The following is a 7,158-nucleotide window of genomic DNA, read 5'->3' on the forward strand; positions in this document are numbered from 1 at the left end:
GAAAAAGTGCAAGAGGTTGTGTCCAACTATGATTATAATCTCCAGGGCCCTTACTGAATCAGAAAAAATGTAGTCTTATTAAAGTCACAAAATTAATCTGGACACAAAAATGATTCTTGATATCAACCTCAACCATAGACAAAATTAAATGTGACAAAGTGCTTAAAAGCTTAAAGCTATTGTAAGATAACACAGGCATTTTTATTCATTGATTTTAGATTTAAGATCTCTTAAATATTTCATAAAACAAGAACTATAAATAAATTTGCATTAAAAATAACTAGTTACCATGAAAAATAATTAAGAAAATTAGAAAGCCAGCTGTAGAGTAGTAAGGATATTTGTTATATCTATAGCTGACTCAAGACTCACATCAATAATTTATAAATAATATCTGAAAATCAGTAAGAAAAATGTCAGACAATCTACTTTGTTTTTAAATGGGAAAAACACTGAACAGGTTCTTCACAAAAGAGGAAGTAACCAATAAATGCATGAAAATGTGTGCAACAGTATTAGTCATCAGGAAATGCAATTCAAAACCACAAGGTACTACTACATAGTGAGCTTTTAAATAATGTTGAAAATGTTTTGTGTTAAGGATATACCAATAGAGACTAATGAACTAGTAGTGAAATATAAAATTATATAATCACTTTAGAAAATATTTGACAGTATGTGCTGTAAATAAGTACTTGTTTCTCCAAGGAACTGTATTCCTATGCTTAAGCTCAACAGAAATTCATAGCTATGTGCACAAAACAAACAATCCAATAAACATGTACTTTAATAATCAGAGCAGCACTTTTACAACAGCTACAACTGTTACTATCAGAATCAAAAAGTAAATATAGGGTATATTTATATAATGGGATACTATATAGAAATGAAAATGAAGAAACTACTGCTACATGAAAACACATGGATATTTCTCACAAACTCACAGATGAATATTGATGCCAGACACAAAGGAACACATGGAGAATGATTCACTTTATAAATGTTACAATCCAGTAAAACCGTTCTTGGAGGTGGACTGGACAGGGACACAAAAAGGCTTTTGCTGGGCTGGTAAAATTTAATTTTATTTCTTGTTCATGGTGGTCGGTGCAATAATAAGCTTATTTTGCAGCATATTAAGTTAGACCTTTATGATTCATTCATATTTCTTTATGTTAGTTAATTTTTTTACTAAAGAAATGCTCATTGAAGACATTGCTGATTGTCAGTTCAGGTTTATATACATTTTCTCAACCTGTTTGCATTCTCATTGTGTCAATAATTAATTAATTTAATTAGTAGTTAAAATGAATTTCATAATTTCCTTAATGAATAAAATACCTGTGTGTTTATCTGTATATCCTCTATACATGAATCTATGACTAAGATCTAATGTAGTAGATTTAAAAAAAGGTTCCACTAAGTGGAACGGTGTTCATGATTTAGTGGTTTTAATATGGAAATGAAAATTGTTCTCCATCCATCAGACATATCATTAAATTGTCTGTGAAATAATTTACCTCCAGTTAAAGAAACTGAAGACTACTACATCAATTCTATAGTTCAATCATTTAAATATCTATGTGCCATAAAATTATGAAAGATGGAGTCTATTTCCCAAAAGAGTTCCTTGTACAATGGGAAGGGTAGTCTGATATACAAATAATTAAAATAAATGTGACTTATATAGCTGACAGCTTATTCCATGTTAAATGCTGCTCTAGGTGTTTTGTATTTAAACCTTACAGCAGCTTTGTGAAATAATTATTGTGTGCATTTTATAGATAAGAAGCAAGGAGTTTACATAACTTGAGCAAAGTGTCAAAACAAGAACAAGAGTCACAATGTAAATCAAGTACTCAAGGTACAACATTAATGTTCTTAATCACATGAATACTTAGTTGTTTTTCTGAGAGAAGATACAGTAAGACCCCTGCATTCCATGCAACTGGCATTGTGCTTCCAGGTGAGCAAACTAGATGATGGATGTATACTAAAGGATAAATTATGTGTTTCTACTTCTTGCTGTCTTTATGTTCCATCTTGCAACCACCCTGGCCCCATTCCTGTGATTTCCCCTAGAAGTCCAGATAACCCAAGGATAGAATCTCTTCTGTAAGGGTGAGAAGAGGTAGCTCTGTAATCATCAGAGGTTCAAACACTTTCTGGAGAGAAGTCGCTATCTGACCATCCTCCAAGACTAATACGCCAAGTCAAAACTAATCTTGCATGAAGCCTGGGCTGCATGAGCCTTTAGATCAGGAATGGTGATTGACATAGCTGTGTATCTTCATCACTTGGAAAAGTACACAGAGTGCAATAAACTTTCAACCCCCCCCCAAAATGAAAATGGGGTAGATTTTTTCTTTCCATCTACTTGTAACAACCCTCAGGGCATGTCTAGGTGCTGAGGATGCACAGCTATGTGTTCAGAGTCAATCCACCACTAAGAAGGGCACACCTACAAATCTACGTGCTTGGAAAATTTGAGAACCTGCTCAAAATGAGGCCCCTAAGATGATCAAAATCCAATCTGCATGTGAAGGCAAACTAATTATTTTCAATGACTGAAAAAACCCCTGCAAATATTGTGCTAGACATTGCAGAAAAAATTAAGTATTGAGAATGCAGCCTTTGGAAGCCCTGCAGGTAGAACACACAGAAGAATGCATTACAAATTTGAACCTTACAGAAAGGAGTGAAAAGGGACAATGGCTGGGAGATAAAACAAACAAAGGAACAAACCAAGGAGAGAGGGATTAAGTATTTGAATTACAAAAAGAAGTGTCAATAAAAAATAAAAAGGGGTGGGGCGGGGGGGGGCAGGAAAAACACCCCACAAGGTGAGGGAACATGTGAAAGGTACAAGTCTAAGCAGGGTGTCTGCATGGAGCCCACGGTTTCCGTGGCCAGGTTTGAGACTCTGAGGATGAGCTACTCATCAGTGAAAAACCAAGTCCACTCTAGGACAGGCTCTGGGAGACGATGGGTGGTTGCAGGGAAGAGTGTTATAGAGCAGGTGGGGGGTGTTTCACGATAAATTATTACAGAAAGGATTCCCCCTTTCTGTCTCTGGAGGTTCCCCCTCCCACACACACCTGCTAGGTTCAAAATGCCCACCGCCAGAGAAAAAACGTCTCTCAATGCCAGAGACTAGGGAAAAGGAAAGAAATTATTTATTTGAAAGTTACACAAACTTAGAGTAACGACTTAATGTCTTCAATAAGATACTAAAGTGCTTTAGAATACCCACAGAGGCACACAGTCCTTCCCTCTCCCTGTGCCCAGTCCAGGGTACCGTATCTCAGGAAAGGAAGTAGAAGTCCGTGGTACAGGCTCCCGGCACCATCAGCTGTGTGGCTGCTGCAATCTCCAGTTAATCCAAAACCATGGGGCACCTTCTCATGGCCCACCAGCAGGAGTCCTTTCTCCCCTTTTCTTCCCAGCAAAGTCTCTCCTGCTGCCTAAGCTGCCTGATGAAAAGAAACACTCCAAAACCACATGGTCCTCTCCTATTCACTCCATCAGAACCGCGTGGTCCTCTCCTTTCCCCTCAGAACCGCACGGTCCTCTTCTCCTATGGCTGCCGCGCCTAGGTTTAAACCCCAGTGCCCATCTTCCTTTGCAACCCCATTTCTGACTCCTCCTACAGTCAGTTACACCTGCCAGCATCCCAGTATTCCTCCAGCTTTACTGGGCTGCCATAGTAAGTCCGGGCAGGTGTGGCCCCATGGCATGGAGCCAATCATCTCCAAGCTCTCACGCAGGCCCTGTAACCAGGGGGAGTTGCTTCCCAGTCCCATCTTGGGTGGAGTTCGCTCCCATCCCCCTGGCTCAAAGCAAGGCCACAGCTATTTAACATATCCATGAAACCAGTTAAAGGTTATAGATATGTTAAATGACCATGCCAGGAACAAACTAGGATTTTTAACCCCTGCAAAACTCACAGGTAATCTCATGTGCCACAAAAACAACTCTGAGTAAATCAAATAAAAATGTTCAGTTTTTCAATATGAAAACAGAAAAGAGAGATAGCAAGTTTGGTTGTAACCCTAAATACTCTAAGGATTTCACCCATTTCTGAAATCTTTCTAAACTGCAGCATAAAATGGACTCTTCCATTTGCATAAGGTAGCTGTCCTCTTGACATGTAAATGTAGTTCTGTTGAATGGGATAAATAGGTTATTGTAACATCCTAGTGTCCTGACACATATGGAAATCAACACTTACTGTTGTACCTCCTTACTCTTCTTTAAGTCTTTAATTTGTGCCAGAACTCCTGACCAGTGCCTAAACCAAGGAGGAGTGCTGAATAATGAAGTATTTTCTCTTGTGGCGTGGCTCAGTGACTCATACAAGTTCTATAGCAAGTGTGAGGCGTCCCAAGCAAGCACCCAGTGCGAAACATTTTTTTTCTTGTCAAAAAGCGAGGAGTACAGGGTGGGAAGAGTTCTGAAGCTGAGCGGTAGCAAAGTTTGCCTGTATTTGTTTCTTGCATTTGCTTTTTAACTCTTATCTTCCTTGCCTTGTTCCCACCCCAACAACTGCTTTTTTTCAATCCTGAATAAGCGGGGTACTTTCTTAGTCTTTCACTTGTAGGCGAGAGTCAGCTATTCCTCTCCTTTTCACACCAGTGAGCACGAGAGTTACTTTTCCCTCAGCCTACTCCAGGCCCTGTGCTCCAGGCTTGATGTCATCAGTAGCTACCATCAGAAACTCCTGCACTCGCTCACCACTCTCCTTCTCCCTCTCCCTCTCTGCTCAGACTTATAACCTTTTTTGCACAGGTTACATGGTTTCTGGTTTCATATTTTTAGTTACAATTAGTTAGACTACTCAAAATCCAATCATTTTATTTCTACTATAAGAACATAAATTCAGATGCATAATGGAAACAGAGGAACTGCTTTCCTCTCTAATCAAAAATTCTAAGCAGTTTTTTGAACTTTCAGTGACTTATAAACCCTGTCTACAATTTTCCCATTTTAAAATTAAAAATAAAATAATTAATTTGTCATGAAGATTAACATTTGAAGTATTTTTCTGAGAGAATGTATAAAAATCAGTGGAGTTAAAGACCTATTTTATCTAACAACAATATGATTTACATAATTCTACACACTAATAGCACCTAAAGACAATATGTTTTTTTAATGTTCAGTTACAGTTGTCCTGCCTTTTTCCCTGTTGCTCTCCCCTCCCTGCTCTCTGCCCCACTCCCACAGTCAATCTCCCCCCATTTTCCATTCCCATGAGTCCTCTATTCTTGTTCCTTGATTTGCCCCTTCCCCTTCTTTCCTCTGTTATCTGCCATCCTCCCACCTCTGATCACTGTCAGTTTGTTCTTTATCTCCATGTCCTCGGTTCTATTTTGTTCATTAGGCTCCACTTATAGGTGAGATCATATGGTATTTGTCTTTCAGTGCCTGGCTTATTTCACTTAGCATAATATTCTCCAGTTCCCATTCATTCTGTCACAAAAGGTAGGAGCGCCTTCTTTCTTTCTGCTGCATGGTATTCCATTGTGTAAATGCACCACAATTTTTTGATGCGCTCATTCACTGATGGGCACTTAGGCTGTTTCCAGCACTTGGCTGTCCTAAATATTACTGCTATGAACATTGGGGGCATAGGTTCTTTTAAATTGGTGATTCGTGATCCTTAGGGTACAATCCCAGCAGTGAGATAATACAATACTTGCCTCATAGGATTAGTATACATGTCATAAATTAGCTAGCAAATGTAAGAAAATACTTGATTTTTCCCTGCTAAAAAGAGCCATCTTCCATCTTTAATTTTAATTAAAATTCTGTGCAGCACTTATACAAGTATAAATGCCACTTGATGCCCTGAAAGGCAGGGATTAATCTTGAACAAATTTCAGAATTTACTTTTTCATTCCACAAGAAGCCATAAATTTATTAATGATCGAAACAGCATAAATTATAAACCAAGCCACAGTTACTCCTTTGAAACACCCAAAAAAGGTCCTCAGTTTTAGATGGTTACATTTTTAATTCCATAATAGAATTTTCAATATTATTACTGTCGTTCTTCTGGGTTCAGACTGTCTTTGCTTTCAACACATTTGTTTGTGGCATGACCAGTTTTACGTTCTTAACTTCCACACGTGTTTCATCAACCTCTTCCTCTTCACTCTCCTCTTGTCCAGTTGGAGTCTGTGTGTTTTCTTGGACATTTGAGACAGTTAGCTTCACCACGAACTTGGAATTTCTCAGCAGCTGCTAGCTGTGCTGGACAAGATAAATCCTTGATCTTGGTTTCCCCAAACTCTATGTGGGTATCTGAAGCTGGGCTCTTGTAGACATCTGGTTTTGTGATGACAAAGAGGATATTCTTAGATTTCTGGAAAGCGACCCTGTGACCTTTGTAGCCAGTTGAAGACCCAGTTTGGACACAGCCTCTTCTGCCTTCTTTTCACTCTGGCTCTGTTTTGTTTACTGGCTGGTTCATTGATCTCAGCTGCTGCTGCCTGCTGGGCTCCTTGTGTGGTTGCCTGTGTGGAAGTTGTTCCTGGAGCTCTGGCACTGATTCATCACTGTCAGATTCTGCTCCAGACCCTGGCTCAGCCCGGGCTGCAGCCACTCCTGTTCTGTACCGGGACGGTTCCTGTGGCTTCATGGGCATTTTGTGTGGGAACGTGCAACCAAGATGGTGGCAGAAAGAAGGTGAGCTTCAGCATGGCCCACCCAGAGTTTCTTTTTAAAAGTCTTTTTCAGTACTTTTAGACATAATGTGTTTTGTATTTTATTAATTTTTAAGTTTATAAATAATAACTATTTTGACTGTTTACATTTTTCTCTGACCATTACTTTTTCTAATCTATCCTAATAACTATTTCATTATCTCTCTAAATTTTGGGTTTTTCACTCAAGAATGGAAGGAAATAATCATGATATTTCATAAAAGAAATAAATAAAATGCTTCAAAATGAGCATCCGAGATAATTTAGCTTGAATCAACAAGTATCTAAGCAATAATGAGACTACACTCAGCCTCCCTGACTTCAGAATGAGAATTCATGGGCCTTGTAGTGAACTACAGATATGCTGCCTTTCAGGCTTATAATCTTTCTTTAGTCTTTTCCTACAACCTTTAGCAGTAAGAGAACAAACAGTGGGGCAGATCCCCGGAGG

At 38.8% G+C, this 7,158-nt stretch overlaps 1 pseudogene; it reads right to left on the reverse strand.

Moving 5' to 3' along the window:
* Positions 1-6,063: 6,063 nt before the first annotated feature.
* LOC128780880 (nascent polypeptide-associated complex subunit alpha pseudogene) lies at positions 6,064-6,649 on the reverse strand (annotated as a pseudogene).
* Between the last annotated feature and the right edge of the window lie 509 nt (positions 6,650-7,158).

The sequence above is a fragment of the Desmodus rotundus genome, chromosome 5 (assembly GCF_022682495.2).
Source record: "Desmodus rotundus isolate HL8 chromosome 5, HLdesRot8A.1, whole genome shotgun sequence".
Lineage (NCBI taxonomy): Eukaryota > Metazoa > Chordata > Mammalia > Chiroptera > Phyllostomidae > Desmodus > Desmodus rotundus.